The following is a 21,354-nucleotide window of genomic DNA, read 5'->3' as shown; positions in this document are numbered from 1 at the left end:
CTCACCATTGGAAATGGGTCACAAGGGTGAAGCCACCTCCTGGGATTTCAGAGAGGCCCAGGCAGCATCTTGGGAACACTGGCCAGACACAGGGCCAGCACATGCAAACCCTCCATTCGTCTTCCCTAGGAATCACCCTGAAGATGATCCAGAATCATTTTCTGAATTCAGATTAAGGACTCCCAAGGCCCAAGGTCACACCAGGCCTTCCCCTGCCTCCAAACAGGAGTGCCCAGATGGCTCCAGAGGAAAGGCTCTAAAGGCCCACTACCGTGGGCCAGCACTCCACTGAATTTGTTGGAAAAAAATAACAATCACATTTATATTGATATGTCAGGAACCAGGATAAGTGTGTTAGGAGCAGAACTTCAGGGATGTCCAGGAACATCTAAAGCAGCCCCTTCTAGGGAGGAATACACGAAGGCACAGATAGGCTCAAGTGGCTGTCAAGATTGGAATCCAGACCAACCCAAGAACCAGCCTATTCATCTTCAATTCCTCAAAGGCCCCCTGCACTCCCCTGCCCAGAGACCTCTGCTATGCCAGCTGCCTCAGACTCCTCTTCCCTTGGTTAAGGCCAAGTTCCTCCTTCAAGTGGCATTTCCTCCTCAGGAGAAAACCTGCCTGCTGTGCTCTACCCAGGGAGGGTCCCTATTAGACACTCTGGCAGCCTGGCTTACAATAGTTCAGCCAGTCAGCCAGTCAATCAATATTTACCTAGATACCTCAACACCACAACCCCTGAGAACACAGCAAGATGCAGGGCAAGGCCCTGCTGGTCTAGCCCTGCCCCAGTGCCCTGAGGCTCAGTTATGCCAGGAGATGAAATAAACCAACAGACCCATACATCATAATGTAAGTAACCATCATGGGGGGTGCTAGAAAGAGGATGACAGGGGCTGCTCCTGGTGACCAGTGGCAGGGAAGAAAGGTCTCCCCAAGGGAGGCCACCATCAGCAGAGGCTGCCTGGATGGAGGGAGGGAGGGTACTTCCCCCAAGGGTGCAGCAAGGACAAAGGACCCCAGGTAGGACCCACCTGGAATGTTCCAGGAATGGTGACAGGAGAGGAAGGAAGGGGGCAGGCAGGAAAGTGGCCAGCTCACCTGGGGCCTAGCAGACTTCTCTCTTGGGAAGCCAGGGAAGGGTTCCTGACCTGACCAGCTGTGCCTGGCTCCCTCTGGCTGTGTGGGGACAACTGTGGGGACAGTGGTGGAGTAGAGAGCAGGGAGGCTGCCTCAATGGTCCAGGAGGGAGATGAGGGTGGCTCGACACTAGGAAATGATGAGGAAGGGGGGTGAAGAGGAAGAAGAGTGGGAAACACCAGGCTATGTTCTCAGGGGGAGTCACAGGCTTTCTGGACACTTGGATGTGGAGGGGACAAGAAAGGAGTCAGGGTGATGCCAGACTCAGAGAAGACTGTTCCTGAAACAAGATGAGGGATGGAGGTGCCTGTTCCCAAAATGGGGTCACTGAGGGATGACAGGGGTTGGGAACTTCCAGTCCGGCTATCTCTCTGTCACTCTTTGGTCGAGGTCTGTGTTCCCCAACCGGCTGAGCTCAGAGAGGGCTGCCCGTTGTCTGGGTTCACCCTTGGGTCACTGGGCCCTAGCACAAGGCTGGTCAAAGAATATGCACTTGGGCTGGGTATGGTGGCTGACACCTGTAATCCCAGCACTTTGGGAGGCTGAGACAGGCAGATCACTTGAGGTCAGGAGTTTGAAACCAGCCTGGTCAATATGGTAAAACCTCATCTCTACTAAAACTACAAAATTAGCCTGGCATGGTGGCACATGCCTGTAATCCCAGCTACTTGAGGGGTTGAGGGAAGAGAGTCCCTTGAATCTAGGAGGCAGAGGTTGTGAGCCGAGATTGTGCCACTGCACTCCAGCCTTGGTGATAGAGCAAGACTCCATCTCAAAAAAAAAGGAGTAAGCACTTGACTCCTGTCCACAGAATGGGTGAGAACCAAAATGGACAGGAGCATGGGTAGGAGAAAATAACACAAGGGGCTTAGCCCGATGATAACCAGTGGGGTTACTTTTGCAGAAGAAAAAGAAAATGTTCCAAAATAAACTAAAAAGTCTGACAGTACCAAATGTTGGCAAAGAGGTGGAGCAACTAAGATCCTCAGTCACCACTGCTAGGAGCACACACAGATATGACCACCTTGGGAGGCTGGGCAGCAGCATCCACTAAATGTGAAACTACCCTACCCTCTGCCCTGGGCCATGCACTCCCAAGTATATTCCCTGAAGAAATGCATGCTCTGGCACCCCAGGTGATGCTACAGAGATGGCTTACACCAGTGCTGCAGGAGATGGAGAAACAGAATATTATATAGGGCTGGGTGCAGCAGCTCATGCCTATAATCCCAGCACTTTGGGAAGCTGAGGGAGGTGGATCACCTGAGGTCAGCAGCTCAAGATCAGCCTAGCCAACATAGTGAACCCCAGTCTTTACTAAAAATACAAAAAATAAAATAAAATAAAATTAGCCAGGCATGTTGGTGTGTGCCTGTAATCCCAGTTACTCAGGAGGCTGAGGCAGGAGAATCGCTTGAACTCAGGAGACAGAGGCTGCAGTGAGCCAAGACCATGCCACTGCACACCAGCCTGGGCAACAGGCTGGAGTCTTTTTTTTTGAGATGGAGTCTTTTTTTGAGACTCCATCTCAAAAGATCCCATTTATGTCAAGTTCAAAAGCAGGCATGATGACATTCTGTAATTCAAGCATACGCACCTCATTGTAAAAACTATCAGGAAAAGCAAGTACACAGTGACCACCAAGGTCAGGAGAGCACTCATGACTGTGGTCATGACTGACAGGGGATATTGGGGGGCTTCTGGGATGCTGTGCTCTGTCTTTACTGAGGGCTTGGTGGGGAAGTGTTGTCCACTATGCAATTCCTTGCTAAGCTTACCTGTGCATTTTATGCATCTTTCTGTGGGCATATTATAATTGGCAATTATTAAAGGTTTTTGCAAAGCAGTGGAGTTAGAAGTGCTGTGTATATATACAGCATTTCAGAGTCAAATAACGTGGGGCGAGGCTGCAGCAGCAGATTTTCGGGGAAGGGATGACAGAACTAACTATGGAGGCCCCTTTGGGTGGCAGGAAAGGAGGGTTCCCAGGGAGAGAGGGACAGGGGTCACCTGTGGGGAGGGCAGTGAGGGGTCTTCACCTGGGGATAAGTCTGTGGAGGGGCCAGTGCCCTACAGGGTCCTACTGTTTCCCCACACCCAGTGCTGACCACAGACTGTGGGTGCAGCAAGGGAGGGAAGGAAAGGGAAGGGGAGGTGGCACCCCATTCAGCCCAGGAAGGCCGGCTGCCTTCTGCCTTTGGGAGTGAAGTGTGGGCATGGCAAAATCAGGTTGGGAAGCAAACTGGAAACAGCTGCACAAAGCCACTTTATCAGGAGTTCCCAGGACAGGGCCAGGTGCCTGGTGGCAGGAGAAGGGAGGGCCCAGGAGGGAGGCCTCTAGGTGAGGACCAAGCCTACCCAGTGCTCCCACCCCTCAAGGTGTCTGCTCAAAAGCTCCAGGGCAGCCTGCCTGGAATGGAAATGGCAGAACAAGGGTGGGGAAAGCAGGAGGGGCAGCTTTCTAATCCTTGGGCTTAGCCCAGGGGGGCAGGGGAAGCCACCACAGTGATTAGGAGCCAGGCCTCCTGCATACAAATCCAGCTCTGTAACCCAGGGCAGGTCTCCAGGCTCTCAGCCTCCTCCCTTAGGAAAGGGAGATGATAGGCCAGTGAGGTGGCTCAAGCCTATAATCCCAGCTCTCTGGGAACCCAAGGCAGGTGATCACAAGGTCAAGGGATCAAGACCATCCTGGCCAACATAGTGAAACCCGGTCTCTACTAAATATACAAAACTTAGTTGGTCATGGTGGTGTGCACCTGTAGTCCCAGCTACTCAGGAAGCTGAGGCAGGAGAATGACTTGAACCCAGTAGGCAGAGGTTGCATTCTAGCCTGGAGAGAGAGAGAGAGACTCCATCTCAAAAAAAAAGGAAAAAAAGAAAATGGAGATAATAATATCACGTGTCTCTTGGGGCTGATGGGAGGGTCCAGGAGGTTAGTTTACAGAAGGCACTCAAACAGTGCCTGCTCATGTTAATAACACAGCTACTAGAAATATAGCTATAATATTAATAATACAGCTACTAGCAATGCACCTAACAGTCTTTGAGCACCTGCTGAATATACCTTTCTAGCTTCAAAACAACCCTATGAGGAGATACCATTAGCACCCCCATTTTACAGATGAGGACACTTGGCCTCAGAAAGGTGACATGACTTGTCAGGGGTCACACAGCTAGTAAGAGACAAAGCTGGCTCTGGAGGCCAAGCCCTTGACCTATGCTGTGTCATATGGGTTAGGAGCTCCAGAATGGAGCCAGGGTTTGAGTGCCAGATCTGCCATGTATTTGCTGTGGGGCTGCTGGCCTATGCCTCAGTTTCCCCTTCTCAGAGAAAGTAAAATTATCAGGAATAAACAACTCCAAAAAAAGGAAGCTCAAGATGGCTTTCAAAAACAAAGCTGTCCCGCTTTGCTCTTATTAAAATCAGAATCACAATGGGGCCGTTTGTCACCTATCTCACAAAGATGAGAGTGTCAGGTGACACCCATCTATTCCAGCAGGGGAGTGAGGAAACCCTTGTGCCATCAGGCACTGGGGGTAAGAGTGTGAGCTGGACAACCTCCCTGGCAGGGTGAAACACTACTGGCAAAGCTAACGGGACGCCTGTCATGGACCACAAGGCCACAAGCTCAGAGTCACATCAGAGACGTGTGCACAGTCATACTCAGGCGGGCACAGCCCTGTTCACAGCACAGAAAGACAACCTTCCGTGGGGACATGCATGTGTATGGGACACTCGAGGCAGCACTCTGTCCTGAGAGCGAGCTTCGGAGCAGCAAATGCAAAGCACAGGACAGAATATAAACATGGGAAGTCTGCTGCATCTGAGTAAAAGCAAAAGGGAGGGGCAGGCACTGGGGGGAACACATATTCCAAGAAAGAAAGAAAAACCAGGAGTGATGATGCTATCTCTGGGAAGGGGCCTGGCAGGTGGCTGGGAAAGAGATTTGCTTGCCCCGTACATCCTTTTGTGCTGTGTGCAATTTTTCAGTGATTATTTAGGGGAATAGGTAATACATGCACATGGATCAAAAATGTGCTTTCTTAAAATTAAAACACAGGAGAAGAGAAATGAGGTTAATAACACCTCCTCCTCAGGGTCTCTGGGTAGAGATACACGACCATGCTGACAGATTTACAGCACACTTGTGCCTTGGCACACAGAGATGGGACACCACGGTCCAGGGTTATTATGCTCACTACGAGATGAAAACCCAGAGGGGGAACAGGGTGCAAGGAGATGGAAACTGTCAAAAGTACCAAGTTTGGGCCGGGCACAGTGGCTCATACCTGTAATCCCAGCACTTTGGGAGGGCAAGGTGGGTGAATCATGAGGTCAGAAGTTTGAGACCAGCCTCACCAACATGGTGAAATCCCATTTCTACTAAAAACACAAAAAAATTAGCTGGGCGTAGTGGCAGGCATCTGTAATTCTAGCTACTTGGGAGACTAAGGCAGAAGAATCGCTTGAACCCAGGAGGTGGAGGTTACAGTGAGCTGAGATTGTGCCACTGCACTCCAGCAACAGAGACTCTGTCTCAAGAAAAAATATATATATAGCACCAAGTTCAACATTTACCAAGCGCTTACTGTATGCCAAGCATTGGGCTAAGCATGATGTACACATGCTCACATAAACTCCCATCCTCCCACAGCCTGGAGAGGTGGCCGCCAACACTCCCTGTAACAGGCATGGAACCAGAGGCCTAGGGAAGATCCATCTCTTCCCCAGGGGCTCCCAGCTATTGGGAAGGCTAAGGGATGTACGTGGACTGGGCAGCCCCAGCAGGGGAAATTCCCAGTGCCCCTCAGGAAGGCAGCAGATGGCCTCCAAGCCTGGGAAGGGTCAGGGCCGCACCCCAGGAGACAGGCTTCAGTGAGCAGTGGCTTCTGTTGCATCTGCCAGAGCTGGCTCCCTTGGGATGGGAACGTGTTCCCCTTCTCACCCTCCCTGACCCCCCCCAACCTTCCTGAGGGCCCAGGCAGCTGGCAGACAAGAAGCCAGAGCCCCAGTGAGTGACTAGGGGAAAGGGCCCTACTTCTCTGGCTGTGACTTGGAAGGACACTGCTTCCTGCTGGCAGCATCTGTGAGGCTGGGCTGGGTGATGGGAGAAACAGCTGCTTGGGACACTCCTAACCAGTGTCTGGCCAGGAAGTATGGCTCACCATGAGCCAGCAGGATGAGGAGTAGGCAAGAAAGGAAAGGGAAGCTCTGAGGGAGGTAGGAACCCAGCACCTGGAAACTACCCAGTGGGGACAGGTTCCCATGGAGCTTCTGTCTAAAAAGGAGTCTGGGTAAGAACCTACTGGACAGGAATTGGGCCCGTCTCATCCAAGCCAGTTTGAAATCACAGGAGGGCAGCTCTGGTGGGCAGTGATGCTGAAGCCCTGAGGCCTGGGGTTCAAATCCTACCTCTGCCACTTGCCTGCTGTGAGACCTTAGGCAAGTCCCAGTACCTCTCTGGGTCTCGGATTTCTCATCTCTAGAATGGGGATGATACTAGCACCTACTTCACAGGCCGCTGTGAATTTCAAGTGAGGTAACCCAGGTAAAGTGCCAACAACCTCAGCTGGCATGAGGATGCTCCTCCATCACTGCCCCTCATCCTCTCCACCCTCTTCTGCCCAGACTGCCACAGCAGCCTCACTGTCACCAACCCCCACGATCCGTCCCCCACACAGCAGCCTGAGCAAGCTTTATAAAAGGAAAACCAGATGTCACTAAAGCCTCTGATGACTTCCCATTATGCACAGAATGGAATCCACAAACCCCACCTGGCTCTGCCCGGCCCTGCTGTAACTGCCACAGCCTCCACACCTCTGATGCCACACTGGCCATTTTTGGCTGTTTGACTTCTTCCTTTTATAATTTATGTATTTATTTAACTGCTCTTTGCAGAGCAAGGCTACCATGCAGGCTGAGTGCACCTGGTAGCCCACATCAGCCTGTTAGATGACCCTCGAACATCCAAGGTCACTCTGACCTCAGGGCCTTGGCACTTCTGTACCCATGACCTGCTACATTCTTTCCACTTCCTTCCAAGCCTTGCTCAAATTTTCTCATCAGTCAGATGTCATCTTCTCCAGAAAGTCCTCCTCTACTCCCCAGGCTGGGTCAGATGTCTCCTCTGGATTCCTATCGTCGCCATGCCTCCATCCCAGCCCCTGCCCCTCTCTGTGCCCCTCTCCACCATCCAGTCCCAACCCCTCCACCTGGATACACCTCCATCCCACCCTGAACCCTCTGCCTGGGTACACCCCTATCCCACCCTGACCCCTCTGCCTGGGTACGCCCCCATCCCACCCTGACCCCTCGGCCTGGGTATGACCCATCCCACCCTGACCCCTTGGCCTGGGTATGCCCCCGATCCCACCCTGACCCCTCTAGGTATGCCCCATCCCACCCTGACCCCTCTGCCTGGGTATGCCCCCATCCCACCCTGACCCCTCTGCCTGGGTATGCCCCTATCCTACCCTGACCCTTCTGCCTGGGTATGCCCCCATCCCACCCTGACGCCTCTGCCTGGGTATGCCTCCATCCCACCTTGACCCCTCTGCCTGGGACCCCCATCCCACCCTGACCCCTCACCTAGGCTTCTCCTTCACAGCCCTGGCTCTCTGTCACTGACAGGACAGCAGGTCTGTCTCCTTCACTGTATTATAATCTACAAGGGTAGAGCTGGGCTGTGCTGGTTACCACCGGGACCAACAATCAGAAAGAATGTTACAAGGCCTTGCCCAGCCTCGAACTTTCACCTCTGTTTTCCCTAAGAGGTTCCAGTCAATACAGTTCTCTTTCCCAGCTGTCAGCCCCCACACCTGTCCCCAAGGGCAGGTGGGGCAAAGCTGCAGTCACCGTCCTGGATGCCTGAGGAGGTAAAGGTGAAAGTCTTCCCAGCCTGCCTTCTTCTCTGAGTGTGGGGACTCGGTGGGGACAAGATCCTGGCTAAGCCAGTTGTGTGAACCATCTCCCCATCTGTTTCCAACCAGCCTCATGGGTGGGTGGGTCCATAAACTTCCCATCTCATGGCTGAGGAAATCGTTTCAATGAGGGACACAAAGCTGTGCAAAGCAGGACTTGGAAGGAAGGGAGGTCTGGAGCCTGCTGGGAGCACAGTGGTCCAGCCGCTGGGGGTGTCACTTGGCAACTGCAAAGAAAGGGCTCTGGCTTTTCTACTGCTAGGCATGTGTGGGAGAGACTCTGGCCATGGTCTACAGGGACACACATTCCAGAAGGCCTGTCACCACACCATTGCAGCCCCAACAGGAGACCACCTCAGTGGCGAACAACAGGTAAAGAGCCAACTCCCATGTGACACCAGCACAAAAAGAAATAGCAGCAGAAAAAAATGAATGGCCTGGCCCAGACCGCCACACATCCCCATGGAGAGAGAGCCAGACTCTAATGCTCAGCTCAAAGCCTGGTGCAGGGGTATGCGCCTGTAATCCCAGCTACCCAAGAGGCTGAGGTGAGAGGATCTTGAGCCTAGGAGTTAGAGTTCAGTCTAGGCAACCCAGTAAGACTCCATCTCAAATATCCCTACAATGTTGAGCAGAGTAAGTTGTAGAATGACATATTTATGGTGACACCATCCAACTGAACTGTGAAACAATGATGGACAGCCCCTGCTGGCTGTATGAACTGCCCAGGCAGGGAGCTTCCAAAAGACTGAGACCAGTCCCAGCCCAGGCCAAGTAAGTTGGAAAGAAAATTTCCATGGTAGGCCTGGGACAAAGCATCTTTTCAAAGCTCTCTAGGGGGTTCCACTGTGCAGCCAGCCAGGGGCAAGAGCTATTGTTGGTGAATACATCCAAAGGCAGTAAAAGCATGAAAGGTTGCAGAGGAATGGTGACTGCCAAACCCAGGACAGTGGCTTTCCCTGGAAGGGAGGGAGTAAGGGGTGTGAAGAGGAGACCCTTGGCCTCTAACTTTATCACAGTGCACTCTGTCCCAGGCCAGAGGCTGGCTGGCTGCATGAGTGTCATTATACTGAAAGCCCTGCTTTTTTCCCTAGCCCAGCGTGTGTTGAAGAAATGAAAGTGGCAAGTAAGAAATCATTTGTCCAAGGTTGGTAAGTGACAAGGGAAGGACCTGAATATGGGTCTCCAATGCCCAAACCCTATCCTTTCTTATCTGTGCCAAATGCTGAGATGCTGAGTGAGCTGGCACTGCAAGGCTGGAAGTCTGGGTCAGCCTTAGAGGCCTGCCTGGCAGTGTGCCAGCTCCCTGACCCTGACAGAGCCAGGTGGGGATGGGGTGGCAGCCAGAGAAAGCCAGGAGGCAGGAGGAGCTAGGGCCTCCACCGTCTCTCCTCAGGCAGTGCAGGGGCGGCGGCAGCAGCAAGACTAATGCTTACACAGCAACTACTGGATGCGGGGCCTTCGGCCACAGCTCTCTACCTGGCATCCTCACAGCAATTCTATGAGGCAGTGCCAATGCTATGCCCATTTTGCAGAAGAGGAAACAGAGGTCCTCACGCGCCCTGTGAGTGATGGAGCCAGGTACGTACCACGAACTGCTGGCCCAGCACTGCTCTCTGAATCACACTCCATCACAGCCTCACACAGCTCCACACACCGGTAATCCTCAGCCCTCCCCTGCTCCCACTGTCCCTCCCAGGCTGAGCCCCCTCAAGGTCTCACCCAGCACCTGCACAGCCTCCGTGTTGCCCTGGATCCCCAACTCTGCACCCTCAACTCACTCCAGGGCCTCTGCACACTGCTTCTCTGCCTGATGAGCCCATTCCCAGCCCTTCTCCTCATCCTTCAGAGCCTTCCCAGGGGAAAGGGACTTGGGCTTCAGCCCAGGGTAGGGACACTCTCCCAGCTTCCTGAATATGCCCTCGAAAGCCACATCACCATTTGCAGAGATGTAGCCTTGCATTACTGGCTGAGGGGCTGCTTCCACTCTGCTCCCACTGGGAGACTGGGTGCCCACTAAGGCTAGGGGCTCTGTGGGTCTCATCCCCTGCCCCACTCCCAGCACCTGGCACAGTGCCCAACAGTCAACCCCCAGCAACATCATATCCTCTGCAGACCAGACAGAGCTTCAGCAGGACCAGGACCAAGACAAGGAACCCCAAAGAATAATTCTGCCAGGCACCCTAATAAACAAGGTAAGGAGGGAAGGAAGGGCTGGGCAGATGAGAGAATGAGAGCCTGCAGCCAGTTCGAGCCAGGGTGGTACCAGGCCAGCTGAGAGTGAGCAACCTGTTGGAGACAGAGGACAGGGTGGGGAAAGGATTCCCAGCAGAAGGAATAGGAAAGTCAAAGAACAGGTGGAAGGCACAGGCCTGGAGTTAGAGAACAGCAAATGGACCAGGGAGAAATGGGCAGAGCCATAGAAGTGAGGTGGGAGTGACTGGGGACCACAGTGAGACCTTAGGGTTTTAAGAACAGTACTCAGGAGGCTGAGGCAGGAGAACTGCCTGAACCCAGGAGGCAGAGGTTGCAGTGAGCCGAGATCATGCCATTGCACCCCAGCCTGGGTAACAAGAGTGAAATTCTGTCTCAAAAAAAAAATTAATTAATTAAGAATAAAAAAGAACAGTGAACACCCAGCTCTGCCCAGGGTACCACCCAGGGACACCCTCCCCAGTCAGAAACTCATCCAACTCCCTCACTTGGACTCCAGGCCACCCACAAACACCCCACTCCCATAGGCCCACAGGAATCTTCCCTGCCAGATCACAGCCTTCCAAGGAAACCAAGCAGACAATCCTGTCCTGTCTAGGGAGTGGCCTAGCCCTGTCCGGGACTCTGCTTCCAGGAAAGACCTAATGGCTGGCTGAAGACAAGGTAGCAGCCAGGGGCAGGAGCCCTGAAATCACCCAGACCCAGCTTCGATTCTCACTCTGCCTTCAGCAGAAGCTTCTGAGCCTCACTCTTTCCATCTGTAAAGTAGGTTCATCCTAAGCACTCACTTCACAAGAGTGCAGCAGGGGTGAAATAAGACCTTGCACAGAGGGTGTGGAGCACAGTGTGAGCCTTCATTCAACATTAACCGATGGTATGATGCGTTGGCCAGAGCAGGGCTCTGGGCCAGAACTCCAGAGTTGGAATCCCAGAGCACAACTTATGCATCAGGTGACCTTGGGCAAATCACATTACCTCTTAATACCAGGTTAAGACCCTCTAAGACTGTAGTGAGGACTGAATAAGCCAATACAAGTAAAGCATTAAAAAGAGGGTCTAGCCCATAGTAAGTGCTTCATTAGTGTTTCCTATTATTATTTGCAGGAGGGTTTCCCTTCTCCAGCCACCAGGAATCATCTCTGACCATGCCCCAGGACTCCCCCCGACCCACGGTCCCCTGCAATATGCCCCTCCTTGGGTTTTAATTTCTGAGTCTGGAAAACACCTGCCCCACTGTGAGATTCTGAACTTTGCACCTTCTAGGCATGCCCCAACTTTCATGCCCTAAAAGATGCCCCAGAACCTAAAACTCATTCATCTGCTCCACTAGGGTCAGCTTTAAACCTCCACACTGGGCTGGGCATGGTGGCTTAAGCCTGTCATCCCAGCACTTTGGGAGGCCAAGGCGGGTGGATCATGAGGTCAAGAGATCGAGACCATCTTGGTCAACATGGCGAAACCCTGTCTCTACTAAAAATACAAAAAAATTAGCTGGGCATGGTGGCACGTGCCTGTAATCCCAGCTACTCAGGAGGCTAAGGCAGGAGAATTGCCTGAACCCAGGAGGCAGAGTTTGTGGTGAGATGAGATCGCGCCATTGCACTCCAGCCTGGGTAACCAGAGCGAAACTCTGTCTCAAAAAAAATAAAATAAATAAAAATAAAAATAAACTTCCAACCTGGCGCCCCCCGTGGCTGTGAGGCTGTGACCTCTGACCCTCGTAGGTGCAGCGTCCCCTCAAATTATAAACTTTGACCTTACCTTTTTTGAGACTTGCCCAGATCCCCTCCAACGTGCACCCAATTCGAATTTCAAACTTTGCACTCCCCTTCACCACACCACCTTTGCTAGTTTGACCTCCGAGCTTCACTACCCCTCCCTCCAGTCAGCGTTAACCCCTGACCCTTCGGAAAAGACTCTTCCCTCCACCAGTGAACTTTGACCCTGGCGGCCACGCCCCCTCCTCACAGAAATGCCTTTCCTCCGCCAGCACCCGACCCACTACAAGCCCCTGGCTAGACCCCTTATTCTACTGGCTCGGCAACGCAGTAGCTCGCAGCCTAGATGCTCCGCCTGGAACTCCGTGCCCTCTCACCTCCTTCAGCTCTCTTGCGCCACCGCCACAGCCACTGCCACCGCGGTTAGTGCTGCCATCATGTTGCATCCCCAGGGAATATCTGGGGCTCCCCCACCCCACCGCCCACCAGTTCCCATAGCAAAGAAGCTGACTGACAGTGGGCAAAACCAGAGCGGGGGCGGAGCCAGGCTCCTTGCCAAGCCCGCTCCAGCCTCTAATTGGTGCAAAGCATCCAATCGAAGACATTCAGGCAGAAAATGCCAAGCACGGACTCGAAATTTTGGAAAAAGTGCGGGAAGTGAAATTTTTGAAAAAGTGGGCTCCTGGCCCACTGAGGTCCTTAAAGGGGAAATGACTGTTGGCCCGGCACAGTGGCTCACGCCTATAATCCCAGCACTTTGGGAGGCAGGTGGATCACGATGTCAAGAGATCAAGACCATCCTGGTCAACATAGTGAAACCCTATCTCTACTGAAAATACAAAAATCAGCTGGGCATGGTGGCGCATGCCGATAGTCCCAGCTACTCGGGAGGCTGAGGCAGGGGAATTGCTTGAACCCAGGAGGTGGAGGTTGCGGTGAGCCGAGATCAAGCCATTGCACTCCATCCTGAGTAACGAGAGCAAAACTCCATCTCAAAAAAAAGAAAAAAAAAGATAAAAGACTGTTTTTGTGTGATACCGATTTCCCAACTTCCCCCAAAAAGGAGTTAGGGGCCGGGAGAGAGTAATGGGTTAATAATGGCCAGAAATAGTTTTTAAACACTTGCTAGGAACCAGGCACCTGGATAAATGCTTTATTTGCATTTTTCTCAGTGCATACACAACCCTGTGGTATAATATAATTAATACCCATTTTACCGATAAAGAAACTGAGGTTCAGAGGGTGAAATAGCTGGCTTGGCATCATAGAAAGAAGAAAATGAGTTTTTAATGCTGGTCTATTTGAGCCTGGGAAACTAATACTGTTTGATCTTTAATTTTTAAATAAATTTTTAAAAAGTAGCTAGTCAAAATATTGGAAAAAAACACCAGACATCCTATTTTTAGAATTCTTTCATTTTATTTTTAATTATTATTATTATTTTTGAGATGGAGTTTTATGCTTGTTGCCAGGCTGGAGTGCAATGTCACGATCTCGGCTTACTGCAACCTCCACCTCCCGGGGTTCAATAGATTCTCCTGCCTCAGCCTCTAGAGTAGCTGGAATTGCAGGCATCCACCACCATGCCCGGCTAATTTTTTTGTATTTTTAGTAGAGATGAGGGTTTCGCCACCTGGGCCAGGCTGGTCTTGAACTCCCAACCGCAGTTGATCCAACCCCCCTCGGCCTCCCAGAGTGCTGGGATTATAGGTGTAAGCCAACTCGCCTGGCCTTTTTCTTTTCTTTTTAAAGAGAGGGTTTTGCCATGTTGAACAGGTTGCTCCAACTCCTGGGCTCAAGCTATCTTACTGCCTCAGCCTCCCAAAGTGCTGGGATTGCAGGCGTTAGCCACCATGTGGAGCCAGACACCTTTTTCTCCACGATCTTATTCACTGGACGACAGCCTTCTTACTGTTCCTGAACACTCTCAGGTGTGCTCCCACCTCATGGTCTTTGCATTGGCTGTTCCTCTGTCTGGAACTTACTCTTCCCCTAGGTATCCTTATAGTTCCCTTCCTTCCCTCGCCTCTTTTTTTTAAAATAGGTTATTTTTGTTTTTGAGACAGAGTCTAACTTTGTTTTCCAGGCTGGAATGCAGTGGCAACATCTTGGCTAGCTGCAACCTTTACCTTGTGGGTTCTTGTAAACATCCTGGGTAGCTGGTATTACAGGCATGCGCCACCACGCCTGGCTGACTTTTGTATTTTCAGTAGAGACGGGTTTCACCATGTTGGCCAGGCTGGTCTCGAACTCCTGACCTCAGATGATCCAACCACCTGGGCCTCCCAAAGTTCTGGGGTTATATGCTTGAGCCACCACACCTGTCTCTTCCTCACTTTTCTGGGGCTTTATACAGATGTCACTTTCTCAGTGAAATAATTCCCTTGCTTACCCGGAGGAAAGCAGCAAACATCTCTGTCACATATTACCCAATTCTGTCTGCGTTTTACTTATTGCTCATTGCTAATTGCAGTTACTGCTCATTGGTTCTCTCCTCTGCTGGAATGTCAGCCCATGACAACATGGAATTCTGTCTTTGTTCACTGCTGCATTCCCAGTGCCCTGGTATATAGATACTCAGAAAACATTGATTGCAAATATCACCAGAAGGGATGTTTGAAATGAATGGTGGAAGAAATATTTGAATGAATGGTAATTCCATCTCTTCAGAGATACTTTTAAATGTCTGGTTCTTCTCCTCTGTTCCAGAACAGCTATATAGTAGGCATTTAGTTAATTTCCACTAATGTCGGTGGCAATAATGAATGAAAGATTGAATGATGAATTCATTTTTCTTTGTGTTTTACCTACCTTTTTTCTTTTCCTTGTTCGTTCTTTCTTTTGTATTTTTTTGAAAGCAGGGGGTCTTACTCTGTCACCCCGGCTGGGTTGCAGTCTGCAACTCCTGGGCTCAAGTGATCCACTTCCATCTCTCAAGTAGCTGGGACTACAGGCACATGCCACCACACCAGCTAATTTTTTTTTTGAGACAGAATCTTACTTTGTCACCCAGGCTGGAGTGCAGTGGTGTGATCTTGTCTCACTGCAATCTCCACCTCCAGGGTTCAAGCAACTCCTGGGTGACTGCCATGACTGGCTAATTTTTGCATTTTTAGTAGAGATGGGGCTTCCCCACGTTGGCCAGGATGATCTTGAACTCCTGGCCTCAAGTGATCTGCCTGCCTTGGCCTCCCAAAGTGTTGGGATTCCAGGCATGAGTTACCATACCCAGATGGAACTGATCTTAAAGAAGAAGAAAGACTGGTGTTGCTTTCCTTAGGGAAAAAGAACACATAGATAAAGGTATATATGTGCAAATATTATCATTAGAAAGTACAATTTTAATGTTTATTGTAAATATTGCTTTTTATATATAATATTACTGATGTATCATAATGTACTTGGGCAGGCACAGTGGCTCACACCTGTAATCCCAGTAAGTTGGGAGGCCAAGGCAGGCAGATCACTTGAGATCAGAAGTTCAAGACTGGTCTGGCCAACATAGTGAAACCACAGCTCTACTAAAATGTGAAAATTAGCCAGGTGTGATGGCTCATGCCTGTAATGCCAACTACTGAGGAGACTGAGGTGGGAGGATCACTTGAGCCAGTGGGGTATGGGGATGTGTGAAGGTTGCAGTGAGCTAAGATCAACCACTGCACTCTAGCTTGGGTGACAAAGCCAGACCCTGTCTCAAAAAAAAAGTGTCCGGGTGTGGTGGCTCACGCCTGTAATCCCAGCATTTTGGGAGGCTGCGGTGGGTAGATCACCTGAGTTTGGGAGTTCGAGACCAGTCTAAGCAACATGGAGAAATCCTGTCTCCACTAAAAATACAAAAAAATTAGCCAGGCGTGGTGGCACATGCCTGTAATCCCAGCTACTTGGGAGGCTGGCATAGGAGAATTGCTTGAACCTGGGAGGTGGAGGTTGCAGAGAGCCAAGATTGCACCAGCCTGGACAGCAAGAGCAAAACTCCATCTAAAAAAAAAAGTAATTGAATTCCCTATTGTTGTACATTTGGGTTGCTTCCAGGTTTTTTCCTGCCCTCTACGCCAGACCCTCTCTAAATCTACTTTACCTAAATGATCTTTTGTTTTGTTTTAGAAACAGAGTCTCTGTTACTCAGGCTGGAACACAATGGCTGGATGATAAAGCACACTATAACCTTGTATTCCTGGGTTTAAGTGATTCTTCTGCCTCAATCTCCTGAGTAGCTGGGACTACAGGCATGCACCACCACACCCAGCTCATTTAAAAATTTTGTGTAAAGACTGGGTCTCAATATGTTGGCCAGGCTGGTCTCCAACTCCTAGCCTCAAGTGATCCTCCCACTTTCACCTCCCAAAGTGCTGGGCTATAGGCATGAACTGATGCTCAGCCTAACTACTTGATCTTATCTAACTGTCATCATTTATATTTAAAGTGGGATCTTAGCTGGGCACTGTGGCACCTGCTTGTAATCCCAGCACTTTAGAAGGCTGAGGCTGGTGGATCACATGAGGTCTGGAGTTCAAGACCAGCCTGGCCAACATAGTAAAACCCCCTCTCTACAAAAAACACTAGCCAGGTGTCGTGGCACACTCCTGTAAACCCAGCTACTCAGGAGGCTGAGGCAGGAGAATCACTTGAACCCAAGAGGCAGAGGTTGCAGTGAGTCGAGACTGCACCACTGCACTCCAGTCTGAGTGACAGAATGAGACCCTGTCTGAAAAATAAAGTCTCAGTAAAGTTATATTAAAACAGATCATGAGGTCAAGAGGTCAAGACCAACCTGGCCAACATGGTGAAACCCTGTCTCTACTAAAAATAGAAAGATTAAGGTCCAGCATGGTGGCTCACACCTGTAATTCCAGCACTTTGGGAGGCTGAGGCAGGCAGATCACCTGAGGTCAGTAGTTCCAGACCAGCCTGGTCAACATGTTGAAACCCCATGTCTACAAAAATACAAGAATTAGCCCTGTGTGCACCTGTGATGCCAGCTACTCAGAGGCTGACAAAGGAGACTTGCTTGGACCCAGGAGGCAGAGGTTGCAATGAGTCAAATTCGTGCCACTGCACTCCAGGCTGAGTGACAAAGCAAGACTCCATCTCAAAAAAAAAAGTTAACTGGGTGTGGTGATGCATGCCTATGAACCCAGCTACTCAGGAGGGTGATGCAGGAGAGTCGCTTGAATTTAGGAGGCAGATGTTGGGGTGAGCTGAGATCACACCATTGCACTTCAGCCTAGGCAATAAGAAGGAAACTCTGTCTCAAAAAAAAGAAAAGACAGTAGAATAAAATTTGTATTTTAGTTAATAATAATATGTCAATATTGGTTTATCAATTTTAACAAACGGCCATACTAATATAAGATTTTAATAATAGGGGAAACTGGGTGTGTGGTTTATGGAACCTACTACCTTTACAATTTTTCTGTAAATTTAAAACTGCTTCAAAAAAATAGTTTATTTCTTAAAATAGAAAAAAATGCAGATGATTTCATACCCATGTTAATTTAAGCAGAAAAGCTACAAATCCTCCCATATCATATGATAGGATTTTCATTTAACAAAATTAAAGGTTACAAGGATAAATATTAAAATGTTAAAAGTTAGTAGCCATTAGCAATGAAACGGCAGCACTTTCCAGTTCTACATTCTTTTTTTTTTTCTTTTTGGGGCAGAGTTTCATTCTTGTTGCCCTGGCTGGAGTGCAATAGCACAATCTTGGCTCACTGCAACCTCTGCCTCCCAGGTTCAAGCAATTCTTCTGCCTCAGCCTCCAGAGCAGTGGGGATTACAGGCACACACCACCATGCCTGGCTAATTTATTTTTGTATTTTTAGCAGAGACGGGGTTTCACCATGTTGGCCAGGTTGGTCTCGAACTCGTAACTTCAAGTGATCCACCCACCTCAGCCTCCCAAAGTGCTGGGATTACAGGAGTAAGCCACTGTGCCTGGCCTACATTCTTTTTGTTTTATTTTATGTATTTATTTATTTTTATAGCTAGCTAGCTAGCAAAAACAGGGAGAGTTTCTTACTTTGTTGCCCAGGCTGATCTTAAACTCCTGGTCTCAAAAGATCCTCCTGCCTTGGTCTCCCAAAGTATTGGGATTTCAGGTGTGAGCCACTGCACCCAGACCTCTTTTTTTAAATTAGCAGGTAAAAGGTATGTGTGCTATAGCGGACCTAGAGTTAGAGCTTGAGAAACATCATTTTATAAGACAAAGTTGTTTTTTACAAAAATAAGTTGTACTGTCCCATTCTCCTTGCGATAACTGCTGACTTGGCTTCTGTAAACAAAACTGCTAGCTTTCTCTAAAGAACGTACATGGCTTGCCTTTTTCTTATCAGTAACTGTCTGGCCTTTGCTTATCAGTAGTTACTGTAAAGTTGCTTGCCCTGCATCCACTATGTGGTTTTTCAGCTTAAATACCCTGATCCCCCTGAGTATGGAGCCATGGGTTGGAGAGACGTGAGTCCTCCGTGGTCACCGGCAATAAAGACCCTGCAATTTGGCATACTTTTGTCTTGGTTGATTATTTCAATCTTGCATCCAATACTTCATTTGGAGGCCCCAGTGAGATATTAATTATATTTCTCCATCACCTAGACAAAAGCCATCTCAGAGTCTCACCTGGGCAGCCACTCCCACCTCAGGGACCGCTAGGGGAGGCACCCCCTGAGTTGGCCCAGGGCTCCAGAATGTCACCATGGAGGATAAGCAACCACCTGGCTGACATTCACCCAAAATTCTTCAGGGTCCTAAAAAAAAAGCCTCCAGAGGTAGGTCTGGAATCTGGGAACTAGTTCAAAGGAAGGGCCTGCATTGGGGGACTGGCAAGCCTCACTGAGGCATTTCTTGAGGCTTCTAGTGGCTGTCATAGTGGGTGGCAGCCTTCTGGTGGCTGTTGCAGTGGGTAGCAGCCTTCTGGTAGCTGGCATAGTGGGTATCAGCATCGGGTAGCTGGCATAGTGGGTGTCAGCATTTGGTTGTTTTTCATAACCTCTGTGTGAGTGAGAGAGTGAATGTGTATATATGTAGTCCCATGGCTGAAAAGCTATGGGGCTTCAGTGGGCCCTCACCCATGGTTCTACAGGAGTGTCATAAGGCATTACAGTGATTCACCTCAGAGCTGTCCTACTTGGACTTCCATCCTGAGATGACCAGGCCCGGGGATTATACGGGCACACCTTAGCCAAGATGCCCCTGAAACATTCCTTTGGGAACACGGCCAGGCAGGCAACTGATTGGCCCCACTTCTGGGGGACTCCCACCCTTTGTTTATCACTCTTGTATGTGGTTCTGTCTGGTCTGTAAATTTGTCAGTTTTATTAGACTTTTGCTAGCAGACATACACTGGCTCAGGCCATCCTCCCTTGAAGTAGGGGATATCTTGCATTGGTTGACAGACCACTGGATGCAGGGAACTTTTATTGATTACACCCCAGAAGAAATTATCCTCTTCTCTTTCTTTCTCATCTTCTTCTTCTATCACTGAGGCCTCACTCTTTCTTCCTTTTCCATGTGGCAGATAGTATTAACTCTAGTTGTTTTATTCTCTTAATTCGGGTGCTATAAACCACTAAAGACAGATTGGCAACTCTTTTGCACACTCTACAAATTGTGATGTACAGGGAGAGAGGCTGCCACCTTACCCTGGCCCTTACCCCCTGTTCCTTTGACTAGGACTAAAGATAGACCCACCAACTTAATTGTCTGGTCCTTGCAGGACCTGGCTGTAGAAGCCCTGCTAAAACCTGCTTTAAAGAGGGCCAAATTTGAATTTGAGGCTTTCCAAAATTGGCCTCAAAAGAGGAAGACACGAGTAGCAAGCAAGGGGCCCAAAAGGAGACAGCAGAAACAGAACGGAAAAGAGAGGAGAGAGAACATGAAAGTAGAAGAGGGAAAGAGAAAGTAGGGGAAGGAAAGAGAAGAGAGGACCAGAAAGTAGGGGAAGGAAAGAGAAAAGAGGATCAGAAAGTAGGGGAAGGAGAGAGAGAAAGTAAACAGGGAAGGAAAGAGGAGAGAGGGGATGAATAGAGGAGACAGAAAAGAGAAACAAGGAGAGAGAGATAGAGAGACAGGAATTTAATGCTTTTCAGGGTCCCTGTGTGAAGGGGCAGGGGCAGGGGCAGGGAGCTGGCAGCCAGCCCAGCGGCTTAGAGCTCAGTTTTTAAACTGACACAAAAAAGCATTTTTTTCTCTGTCTCTGCCAGCCAACAACCCCGCCTGGCTTTCAGGCAGGCCACACTGCCTCAGGGTGCAGTATTTGCATCTAAAATCTGGCTTTATGAACAGCTTTCTAACTCTTTGTAGTGCAAGTTACTTGTTAGAACAGTAGTTAAGGGGTGGGGCCCACGACTGCAAGATTGTTGGTTCAAATCCTCAGTGTAGCCAGTCTTAAATTAGTTAAATCTCTTGGAAAAATTCAAAAACTGAAGGAAAAACCAAATGGGCTCATCACAGTCCCGACCATGCACCCCCCTTTGATGCATGACAACAACTTTTAAAACAGGGTTCTCTGGCCAGTATGGTGTTAAACTAACCCCACAGAGGCTTCAGACCCTCTGTGAGTTTGAGTGGCTGGCCTTTGGGGTAGGCTGGCCAGAAACAGAGACATACAACCCCAAGATCACTCAGGCTGTCTGGAACAAGGTGACAGGGTCCCTAGGCCAAGCCGATCAATTTCCATACATTGATCAGTGGCTGAAATTGATCCAGCACCTTCCTCCTTGGCTGGAGAAATGCATAAAGCAGGCTGGACTTCAGATTATGCTGGCAGGCCCAAAGAAAAGCCCCTCGGTACCTGCTGTTCTTTCAGCCCCTGCTGAGGACCAAGAGTGGCCCCCACCTTATTCTTGGCCCTTGGTAACGGGGTCCAGACACTCCTCTTCAGACAGTACTAATAATCAGCCCTTGTCCCCCCTCCATACACAAAGTGGGGCCCCACACCCACCAAAGCTGCTGCCCCTCTGGGAAGCACCTCCCGCAGATGGCAGCAGCCGGGCCCACCCCTTCCTTGTTCATATCTCTTTTTCCTCTAGTGATTTGTATAATGGAAGGCTCAACATACCTCATTTTCTGAGAAGCCCCAGGCACTCACCGGGCTCCTGGAGTCAGTTTTACAAACCTACTGTCCTAACTGGGACAATTGCCAGCAGCTACTCCTGGTTTTGTTTACAACAGAGGAAAAAAGTAAAATTAGACAAGAAGCCCATAAAGCAATAATTGGGATGGGGGGAGGATCAGTAGAAGATCGCCAGGAACAAATTAATGCAATTTTTCCTTCCACCAGGCCCAAATGGGACCCAAACACCCCAGCAGGCACGCAGGCTTTGAACAATCTTCACCGGTACTTGTTAGAGAGGGTTAG

At 49.8% G+C, this 21,354-nt stretch overlaps 2 long non-coding RNA genes across 2 annotated transcripts; both read left to right on the top strand.

Annotated features, from left to right (window-relative positions):
* Positions 1–894: 894 nt before the first annotated feature.
* Positions 895–9,316, top strand: LOC144582260 (uncharacterized). Its single transcript, XR_013534700.1, has 3 exons — positions 895–1,026; positions 8,327–8,436; positions 9,159–9,316. It is a non-coding gene; the product is annotated as an uncharacterized LOC144582260 (long non-coding RNA).
* A 26-nt stretch (positions 9,317–9,342) lies between these two features.
* LOC144582259 (uncharacterized) lies at positions 9,343–11,345 on the top strand. The gene is made up of 3 exons (XR_013534699.1): positions 9,343–9,645; positions 10,180–10,259; positions 10,877–11,345. It is a non-coding gene; the product is annotated as an uncharacterized LOC144582259 (long non-coding RNA).
* Positions 11,346–21,354: the final 10,009 nt, after the last annotated feature.

Source organism: Callithrix jacchus, chromosome 4 (genome assembly GCF_049354715.1).
Source record: "Callithrix jacchus isolate 240 chromosome 4, calJac240_pri, whole genome shotgun sequence".
Lineage (NCBI taxonomy): Eukaryota > Metazoa > Chordata > Mammalia > Primates > Cebidae > Callithrix > Callithrix jacchus.
The sequence above is the reverse complement of the archived record's forward strand: the minus strand, read 5'-3'. Positions and strand labels throughout refer to the sequence as shown.